The sequence below is a fragment of the Triticum dicoccoides genome, chromosome 3B, assembly GCF_002162155.2.
Source record: "Triticum dicoccoides isolate Atlit2015 ecotype Zavitan chromosome 3B, WEW_v2.0, whole genome shotgun sequence".
Lineage (NCBI taxonomy): Eukaryota > Viridiplantae > Streptophyta > Magnoliopsida > Poales > Poaceae > Triticum > Triticum dicoccoides.
In genome coordinates this window covers 86685494-86696925 of record NC_041385.1, presented here as the reverse complement: position 1 = coordinate 86696925, position 11432 = coordinate 86685494, and positions in this window count along the sequence as shown.

The window sequence follows — 11432 nt, the reverse complement described above, 5'->3', positions numbered from 1 at the left end:
ATATGTATGTCTATATGGATATGTTGTTGGAAACTTGTTTATGGTTATGTATATATGGATATGTTGGACTTTGTTGAACTATGTTGTTGGATTTGATCAAATATGTTGTTGGACATGCTGTTGGATATGTACGCATGTATATCTGTGTTTGAAACCATGTCTAATTAATTGGATTTAAATAAAAACAGGGGATGTGTAGCCTCTTTGCCGTATGCTAGCGGATGGCAAAGAGGACACGTGGCAGTCACCTATGCAAACTGGCAACACTGGCTGCCTATTTGGTCCTCTCTGCCGTCCGCTAGCGGACGGCAAAGTGACCAAATAGGCCTGGCAAACAGGGCCATCTATGACGTCTGCTGGCCGACGGCATAGCTGGCCACGTGGCAGCATCCTAGTGCTGCCCTAGCTAAGCTCTTTGTCGTCCGTCAGCTGACGGCAAAGAGCTTTGCCTCTTTGCCGTCGGCTGGCGGACGGCAAAGAACGTCGTTAACCCCCTAACGGCTCTCCCCACACCGCTGTCATCCGTTGTCGTTGCCGTCTGCTGTCCTCGGATGGCAGACGGCACAATCCTTTGTCGTCCGTTTCTCCGAAGCGGACGACAAAGAAGGCCTTTGCTAGCACGTGTTCAGCCGGACGGTTTGCTGTCTGCTGGCTGACGGCAAAGGACTTTGCCGTCCGGGATCCGTGTGTTTGCCGTCCGCCATGGCAGACGACAAAGAAGCTTATTCCAATAGTGCATGTTCATTTCACCCACTGTTATATATAATAACTAATCATGGTCATAAAATCATATGATGAAAGTATTGTATATAAAACCACAACATAAATAAGCTGTATTTTCAAAAATACGGGAAAAGTTAGCAGCAACGCTTTCTAGAAGAAACGCTACTGCTACTTTCTATTATCTGTAGCGCTTTACCAGATAAAGTACAACTGCTAACTTGGTATAGCAGTAGCGCTGGCATTCCAACGCTACTGCTAACAATTAGCTGTAGCACCATAGTGGTAGCGCTTGTACAAGCGCTACTGCTAGCTGCAAAACAAGCGCTACTACTAGGGTTTTCCCTAGTAGTGCTAGTATCCATTATGTTCTAAGATTGATGTTGCTATGACTTTGTTATACTTAATGCTTGTCACTAGGGCCCAAGTGTCATAATTTCATATCTGAACCTATTATGTTTTCATGAATATATATGAGTTCTTGATTCGATCTTGCAAGTTATAGTCACCTACTACGTGTTATGATCCGGCAACCCCGGAGTGACAATAGTCGGGACACTTCCCGGTGATGGCCGTAGTATGAGGAGTTCATGTATTCACTAAGTGCTAATGCTTTGGTCCGGTACTCTATTAAAAGGAGGCCTTAATATCCCTTAGTTTTCAATAGGACCCCGCTGCCACGGGAGGGTAGGACAAAAGATGTCATGCAAGTTCTTTTCCATAAGCACGTATGACTATATTCGGAATACATGCCTACATTATATTGATGAATTGGAGCTAGTTCTGTGTCACCCTATGTTATAACTGTTGCATGATGAATGCCATCCGATATAATTATCCATCATTGATCCATTGTCTACGAGCTTTTCACATATTGATATTTGCTTAGTTACTTTTCCGTTGCCACTATTACGATTGCTACAAAACTCCAACTATTACTTTTGCCACTGTTACCATTAATTCCATACTACTTTGTATTAAATAGTTTGTTGCAGATATAAGTCTTTTATGTGTGGTTAAATTGACAACTCAGCTGCTAATACTCAAGAATATTCTTTGGCTCCCCTTGTGTCGAATCAATAAATTTGGGTTGAATACTCTACCCTCGAAAACTATCGCGATCCCCTATACTTGTGGGTTATCATGAGTGTGCGGCTCAAATCCAGCAGTGGGGGAGCTCAAATCATGCGGTGCCGCGGCGGCGGAGCAGCGAGCAATTCGAACGATTTGGAGGCGAGCAGCGGCGGAACCACCGGTGGGGGCGATGGTGCGGCCGGATCTGGCAGTGGGGCGGCGACAACATGGTGCGATGGGTGAGCAGCGCAGCGGCAGAAGTGCGGTGGGACAGACTCAAATTGGCAGCTCCTTGATGGCTACGCGGTGTGGTGGGTGGCAGGGATAGCTAGCGGGGTCATGGTGGCAGTGGGGATGAACGAACTGGCAGTAGCGGCAAGGTTTCTAGCAAGAAATCGTAGGCGGCAACTAGAGTTTTACATCACCTAGGAGGTCGAGATACAAATTTGCATCTTCAAGTGTTGTATTTTACATCTATTGAGTATATATTTGTGTTGCATGTATTACGTGTTGTAGCCCACCTCCTAGTTGTGTATAATTGAGATAGAGGCCTACCCTGTACTTATATATACATGCATCAGCACCCCATCAATACAACATTTATTGTATTGCAAACTATTCGTCTACATGGTATCATCTTTCTCGGCCCAACCCTAGGGTTCACCGCCGCCGTCGCACCCACCACCGCTGCATCCTGCCACCGCCGCGCTCCTCCTTCCCCTCCATCGCGCCACCGCTGCACATGCCGCCCGCTTCCGTCCACCCCGTCGCACGCCTTCTGCAGCCGTCGCTGCCACACCTCCCTCTACAGCGCCGCCGCCCGTTGCTCCCTGCCGCGCCACTCGTCGCCACTGCCACTCCCTTCCCCGCAGTCACGTCTCCCTCTACAGCCGCTGCATCCCCTGCCGCCCTTGTCCTCCTCTCCCAACAAAAAAAACCTAGCCGCGTCGCCATGTCCTCCCTAGGCTCCTCCACAACCCGCTCGTCGAACACCTTCGCCGGCCCTGAGCCCTCCGCCATCGCCATTCGTAACCTCTACATTGTGGCCCGGGTCCCTATCTGCCTTGACAGCTCCAGCACATCATATTATGCGTGGAAGACCTACTTCAACCTCATCTTCCACGAGTACTTGTTGGGGAACATAGTAATTTCAAAAAAATTCCTACGCACACGCAAGATCATGGTGCTGCATAGCAACAAGAGGGGAGAGTGTTATCTACGTACCCTCGTAGACCGAAAGTGGAAGCGTTAGCACAACGCGGTTGATGTAATCGTACGTCTTCACGATCCGACCGATCAAGTACCGAACATACAGCACCTCCGAGTTCCGCACACGTTCAGCCCGATGACGTCCCTCGAACTCCGATCCAGCCGAGTGTTGAGGGAGAGTTTCATCAGCATGACGGCATGGTGACGATGTTGATGTTCTACCGACGCAGGGCTTCGCCTAAGCACCGCTACAGTATTATCGAGGTGCACTATAGTGGAGGGGGGCACCGCACACGGCTAAGAGATCAAACAGATCAATTGTTGTTGTGCCTAGAGGTGCCCCCCTGCCCCCGTATATAAAGGAGCAAGGGGGGAGGGGCGGCCGGCCTAGGAGGGGGCACGCCAAGGGGAGTCTTACTCCCACCGGGAGTAGGACTCCCTCCTTCCTTGTTGGAGTAGGAGAAGGGGGGAAAGAAGGGGAGAGGAGGAAAGAACAGGGGGCTGCACCCCTTGTCCAATTCGGACCAGAGGGGGGCTGCGTGCCTCCTTCCTTTCGGCCTCTCTCCTCTATTCTCATATGGCCCAATAAGGCCCATATACTCCCCGGCGAATCCCGTAACTCTCCGGTACTCCGAAAAATACACGAATCACATGGAACCTTTCCGAAGTCCGAATATAGTTGTCCAATGTATCGATCTTTACGTCTCGACAATTTCGAGACTCCTCGTCATGTCCCCGATCTCATCCGGGACTCCGAACTCCTTCGGTACATCAAAACACATAAACTCATAATATAACTGTCATCGAAACCTTAAGCTTGCGGACCCAACGGGTTCGAGAACAATGTATACATGACCGAGACACGTCTCCGATCAATAACCAATAGCGGAACCTGGATGCTCATATTGGTTCCCACATATTCTACGAAGATCTTTATCGGTCAGACCGCATAACAACATACGTTGTTCCCTTTGTCATTGGTATGTTACTTGCTCGAGATTTGATCGTCGGTATCTTAATACCTAGTTCAATCTCGTTACCGGCAAGTCTCTTTACTCGTTCTATAAAACATCATCCGGCAACTAACTCATTAGTTGCAATGCTTGCAAGGCTTAAGTGATGTGTATTACCGGGAGGGCCCAGAGATACCTCTCCGACAATCGGAGTGACAAATCCTAATCTCGAAATACGCCAACCCAACATGTACCTTCGGAGACACTTGTAGAGCACCTTTATAATCACTCAGTTACGTTGTGACGTTTGGTAGCACACAAAGTGTTCCTCCGGTAAACGGGAGTTGCATAATCTCATAGTCATAGGAACATGTATAAGTCATGAAGAGAGCAATAGCAACATACTAAACGATCAAGTGCTAAGCTAACGGAATGGGTCAAGTCAATCACATCATTCTCCTAATGATGTGATCCTGTTAATCAAATGACAACTCTTTGTCCATGGCTAGGAAACATAACCATCTTTGATTAATGAGCTAGTAAAGTAGAGGTATACTAGTGACACTCAGTTTGTCTATGTATTCACACATGTATCATGTTTCCGGTTAATACAATTCTAGCATGAATAATAAACATTTATCATGAAATAAGGAAATAAATAATAACTTTATTATTGCCTCTAGGGCATATTTCCTTCAGTCTCCCACTTGCACTAGAGTCAATAATCTAGTTCACATCGCCATGTGATTTAACACCAATATTCACATATGTGATTAATACCCATAGTTCACATCGTCATGTGATCAACACCCAAAAGGGTTTAGTAGAGTCAATAATCTAGTTCACATCGCTATGTGATTAACACCCAAAGAGTACTAAGGTATGATCATGTTTTGCTTGTGAGAAAATTTAGTCAACGGGTCTGTCACATTCAGAGCCGTATGTATTTTGCAAATATTTTATGTCTACAATGCTCTGCACGGAGCTACTCTAGCTACTTGCTCCACTTTCAATATGTATCCAGATTAAGACTTAGAGTCATCTGGACCGGTGTAAAAGCTTGCATCGATGTAACCTTTTATGACGAACTCTTTTTTATCACCTCCATAATCGAGAAACATCTCCTTAGTCCTTACTAAGGATATTCTTGACCGCTGTCAAGTGATCTACTCTTAGATCAAAATTGTATTCCTTTTCCAAACTCAGAGCAAGGTATACAAATAGGTCTGGTACGCAGCATAGCATACTTTATAGAACCTACGACTGAGGCATAGGGAATGACTTTTCATTCTCTTTCTATTTTTTGCCATGGTCAGGTTTTGAGTCTTACTCAACTTCACACCTTGCAACACAGGCAGGAACTCTTTCTTTGATTATTCCATTTTGAACTACTTCAAAATCTTGTCAAGGTATGTACTCATTGAAAAATCTTATCAAGCGTCTTGATCTATCTCTATAGATCTTGATGCTCAATGTGTAAGCAGCTTCACCGAGGTCTTTCTTTGAAAAACTCCTTTCAAACACTCCTTTATGCTTTCCAGAAAATTCTACATTATTTCTGATCAACAATATGTCACTCACATATACTTATCAGAAAGGCTGTAGTGCTCCCACTCACTTTATTGTAAATACACGCCTTTCCAAAAGTCTGTATAAAACCATATGCTTTGATCAACTCATCAAAGTGTATATTCCAACTCCAAGATGCTTGTACCAGTCCATTGATGGATCGCTGGAGCTTGCACATTTTGTTAGCACCTTTCGGATCGACAAAACCTTCTGGTTGCATCATATACAACTCTTCTTCCAGAAATCCATTCAGGAACACAGTTTTGATATCCATTTGCCAGATTTCATAAAATGTGGCAATTGCTAACATGATTCGGACAGACTTAAGCATCGTTACGAGTGAGAAAATCTCATCATATTCAACACCTTGAACTTGTCGAAAACCTTTCGCAACAAGTCGAGCTTTGTAGATAGTAACACTACTATCAGTGTCCATCTTCCTCTTGAAGATCCATTTATTTAACTTGGCTTGCTGATCATCGAGCAAGTCAACCAAAGTCCACACTTTGTTTTCATATATGGATCCTATCTCAAATTTTATGGCCTCAAGCCATTTCGCGGAATCTGGCTCATCATCGCTTCCTCATAGTTCGTAGGTTCATCATGGTCTAGTAACATGACTTCCAGAACAGGATTACCGTACCACTCTGGCGCGGACTATACTTTGGAAGACCTACAGGTTCGGTAGCAACTTGATCTGAAGTTTCATGATCATCATCATTAACTTCCTCACTAATCGGTGTAGGCATCACTGGAACTGGTTTCTGTGATGAACTACTTTCCAATTCAGGAGAAGGTATAATTACCTTATCAAGTTCTACTTTCCTCCCACTCACTTCTTTCAAGAGAAACTCCTTCTCTTGAAAGGATCCATTTTAGCAACGAATAACTTGCCTTCGGATCTGTGATAGAAGGTGTACCCAATATTTACCTTTGGGTATTCTATGAAGACGCACTTCTCCGATTTGGGTTCGAGCTTATCAGGTTGAAACTTTTTCACATAAGCATCGCAGCCCCAAACTTTAAGAAACGACAACTTTGGTTTCTTGCCAAACCATAGTTCATAAGGTGTCGTCTCAACGGATTTCGATGGTGCCCTATTTAAAGTAAATGCAGCTATCTCTAATGCATAACCCCAAAACAATAGTGGTAAATCGGTAAGATACATTATAGATCGCACCATATCCAATAAAGTGTGGTTACGACGTTTGGACACACCATAATGCTCTGGTGTTCCAGGTGGCGTGAACTGTGAAACTATTCCACATTGTTTTATATGAAGGCCAAACTCGTAACTCAAATATTCTCCTCCACGATCATATCGTAGAAATTTGATTTTCTTGTTACGATGATTCTCCACTTCACTCTGAAATTCTTTGAACTTTTCAAATGTTTCAGACTTGTGTTTCATTAAGTAGATATACTCATATCTGCTCAAATCATCTTGTGAAGGTCAGAAAATAACGATACCCATCACGGGCATTAATACTCATTAGACCACATACATCAGTATGTATTATTTCCAATAAGTCACTAGCTCATTCCATTGTTCCAGAGAACGGAGTTTTAGTCATCTTGCCCATAAGGAACGGTTCGTAAGCATCAAATGATTCATAATCAAGTGATTCCAAAGTCCATCTTTATGGAGTTTCTTCATGCGCTTTACACCGATATGACCCAAACGGCAGTGCCACAAATAAGTTGCACTATCATTATTAACTTTGCATCTTTTGGCTTCAATATTATGAATATGTGTATCACTACGATCGAGATCCAACAAACTATTTTTGTTGGGTGTATGTGTTAGGATTCGTAGTAATTTCAAAAAATTTCCTACGCGCACACAGGATCATGTGATGCATAGCAACGAGAGGAGAGTGTTGTCTACGTACCCAACGCAGACCGACTGCGGAAGCGATGACACGACGTAGAGGAAGTAGTCGTACGTCTTCACGATCCAACCGATCAAGCACCGAAACTACGGCACCTCCGAGTTCAAGCACACGTTCAGCCCGATGACGATCCCCGGACTCCGATCCAGCAAAGTGTCGGGGAAGAGTTCCGTCAGCACGACGGTGTGGTGACGATCTTGATGAACTACAGCAGCAGGGCTTCGCCTAAACTCCGCTACAGTATTATCGAGGTATATGGTGGCAGGGGGCACCGCACACGGCTAAGGAATAGATCACGTGGATCAACTTGTGTCAACTTGTGTGTTTAGAGGTGCCCCTGCCTCCGTATATAAAGGAGGAGAGGAGGGGAGGCTGGCCGGCCAAGGGGGGGAGGCGCAGGAGAGTCCTACTCCCTCTGGGAGTAGGATTCCCCCTCCAATCCTAGTCCAACTAGGATTCCTCGGAGGGGAAAAGAGGAGGAGGGGGCCGGCCACCTCTCCTAGTCCTAATAGGACTAGGGGAAGGGGGTGGCGCGCAGCCCATCTAGGGCAGCCCCTTCACCGGCCAAGGGGGGGAGGCGCAGGAGAGTCCTACTCCCTCTGGGAGTAGGATTCCCCCTCCAATCCTAGTCCAACTAGGATTCCTCGGAGGGGAAAAGAGGAGGAGGGGGCCGGCCACCTCTCCTAGTCCTAATAGGACTAGGGGAAGGGGGTGGCGCGCAGCCCATCTAGGGCAGCCCCTTCTCTTTTCCACTAAGGCCCACTATGGCCCAAATAGCTCCCGGGGGGTTCCGGTAACCCTCTCGGTATTCTGGTAAAATCCCGATTTCACCCGGAACACTTCCGATATCCAAATATAGGCTTCCAATATATCAATCTTTACGTCTCGACCATTTCGAGACTCCTCGTCATGTCCGTGATCACATCCGGGACTCCGAACAACCTTCGGTACATCAAAATGCATAAACTCATAATATAACTGTCATCGTAACCTTAAGCGTGCGGACCCTACGGGTTCGAGAACAATGTAGACATGACCGAGACACGTCTCCGGTCAATAACCAATAGCGGGACCTGGATGCCCATATTGGCTCCTACATATTCTACGAAGATCTTTATCGGTCAGACCGCATAACGACATACGTTGTTCCCTTTGTCATCGGTATGTTACTTGCCCGAGATTTGATCGTCGGTATCTAATACCTAGTTCAATCTCGTTACCGGCAAGTCTCTTTACTCGTTCCGTAATACATCATCTCACAACTAACATATTAGTTGTAATGCTTGCAAGGCTTATGTGATGTGTATTACCGAGAGGGCCCAGAGATACCTCTCCGACAATCGGAGTGACAAATCCTAATCTCGAAATACGCCAACCCAACATCTACCTTTGGAGACACCTGTAATGCTCCTTTATAATCACCCAGTTACGTTGTGACGTTTGGTAACACCCAAAGTGTTCCTCCGGTAAACGGGAGTTGCATAATCTCATAGTCATAGGAACATGTATAAGTCATGAAGAAAGCAATAGCAACATACTAAACGATCAGGTGCTAAGCTAATGGAATGGGTCATGTCAATCAGATCATTCAACTAATGATGTGACCTCGTTATTCAAATAACAACTCATTGTTCATGGTCAGGAAACATAACCATCTTTGATTAACGAGCTAGTCAAGTAGAGGCATACTAGTGACACTTTGTTTGTCTATGTATTCACACATGTATTATGTTTCCGGTTAATACAATTCTAGCATGAATAATAAACATTTATCATGAAATAAGGAAATAAATAATAACTTTATTATTGCCTCTAGGGCATATTTCCTTCAGTCTCCCACTTGCACTAGATATCATAAAAGGTTTTATTCATGTAAACAGAACAACAATTATTCTCTGACTTTAAATGAATAACCATATTGCAATAAACATGATCAAATCATATTCATGCTCAACGCAGACTCCAAATAACATTTATTTAGGTTCAACACTAATCTCGAAAGTGTAGGGAGAGTGTGATGATGATCATATCAATCTTGGAACTACTTCCAACACACATCGTCACTTCACCCTCAACTAGTCTCTGTTTATTCTGTAACTCCTGTTTCAAGTTACTAAGTATCAAATACTCAGGGGCTACTATAAACACTAGTAAAGTACACATCAATAACATGTATATCAAATATATCCTTGTTCACTTTGCCATCCTACTTATCCACCAAATATTCAGGGCATTTCCGCTTCCAGTGACCATTTCCTTTGCAGTAGAAGCACTCTGTTTCAGGCTTTGGTCCAGCATTGGGCTTCTTTACGGGGGTGACAACTTGCTTGCTATTCTGCTTGAAGTTCCCTTTCTTTCCCTTAGCCCTTTTCTTGAAACTAGTGGTCTTGTCAATCATCAACACTTGATGCTCTTTTCTTGATTTCTACCTTCGTTGATTTCAGCATCACGAAGAGCTCGGAATGGTTTTCGTCATCCCTTGCATTATAGTTCATCACGAAGTTCCAGTAACTTGGTGATGGTGACTAGAGAACTCTGCCAATCACTATCTTATCTGGGAGATTAACTCCCACTTGATTCAAGCGATTGTAGTACTTAGACAATCTAAGCACTTGCTCACTAGTTGAGCAATTCTCCTCCATCTTTTAGCTATAGAACTTGTTGGAGACTTCATATCTCTCAACTCGGGTATTTTGCTTGAAATATTAACTTTAACTCCTGGAACATCTCATATGGTCCATGACGTTCAAAACGTCTTTGAAGTCCCGATTCTAAGCCGTTAAGCATGGTGCACTAAACTATCAAGTAGTCATCATATTGAGCTAGCCAAACGTTCATAACATCTGCATCTGCTCCTGCAATAGGTCTGTCACCTAGCGGTGCATCAAGGACATAATTCTTCTATGCAGCAATGAGGATAAACCTCAGATCACGGACCAAGTCCGCATCATTGCTACTAACATCTTTCAACTTAGTTTTCTCTAGGAACACATATAAAAACATAGGGAAGCAACAACGCGAGCTATTGAACTAGGTATGATGATACTGATGATCCAATCTCGGGCAAGTAGCATACCGATGACAAAGGGAACAACGTATGTTGTTATGCGGTTTGACTGATAAAGATCTTCGTATAATATGTAGGAGCCAATATGAGCATCTAGATTCCGCTATTGGCTATTGACCAGAGATGTGTCTCGGTCATGTCTACATAGTTCTCTAACCCGTAGGGTCCGCACGCTTAACGTTCGATGACGATTTGTATTATGAGTTATGTGATTTGATGACCGAGGTTTGTTCGGAGTCCCGGATAAGATCACGGACATGACGACGAGTCTCGAAATGGTCGAGACGTAAAGATTGATATATTGGAAGGTTATTTTCGGACATCAGAAAGGTTTCGAGGAATAGGAAAGAGGAGGGGAATCCTACTTCGACTGGGGAGTCCTAGTAGGATTCCCAACACCTGGCGCGCCCCATTGGGCCGGCCACTCCTTCCCTCTCCTCCTTTATATACGTGGCTAGGGGGCACCCCATAGACACACAAGTTGATACTTAGCCGTGTGCGGTGCCCCCCTCCACAGTTTTCCACCTCAGTCATATCATCGTAGTGCTTAGGCGAAGCCATGCGCCGGTAACTCCATCATCAATATCACCATGCCGTCGTGCTGACGGAACTCTCCCTCGGCCTCAGCTGGATCTAGAGTTCGAGGGACGTCTCCGAGCTGAACGTGTGCAGATCACGGAGGTGTCGTGCGTTCGGTACTTGATCGGTTGGATCGTGAAGACATTCGACTACATCAACCGCGTTACTTAACGCTTCCGCTTTCGGTCTATGAGGGTACGTGGACACACTCTCCCCTCTCTTTGCTATGCATCACCTAGATAGATCTTGCGTGATCGTAGGAATTTTTTTGAAATTACCACGTTCCCCAACAGTCAGTTCCGGACAACCCTTCTCGCTCATATGGAGAATAATTTGAGGTGTCTTTTACCCCGCAGCAACGGGCATTGC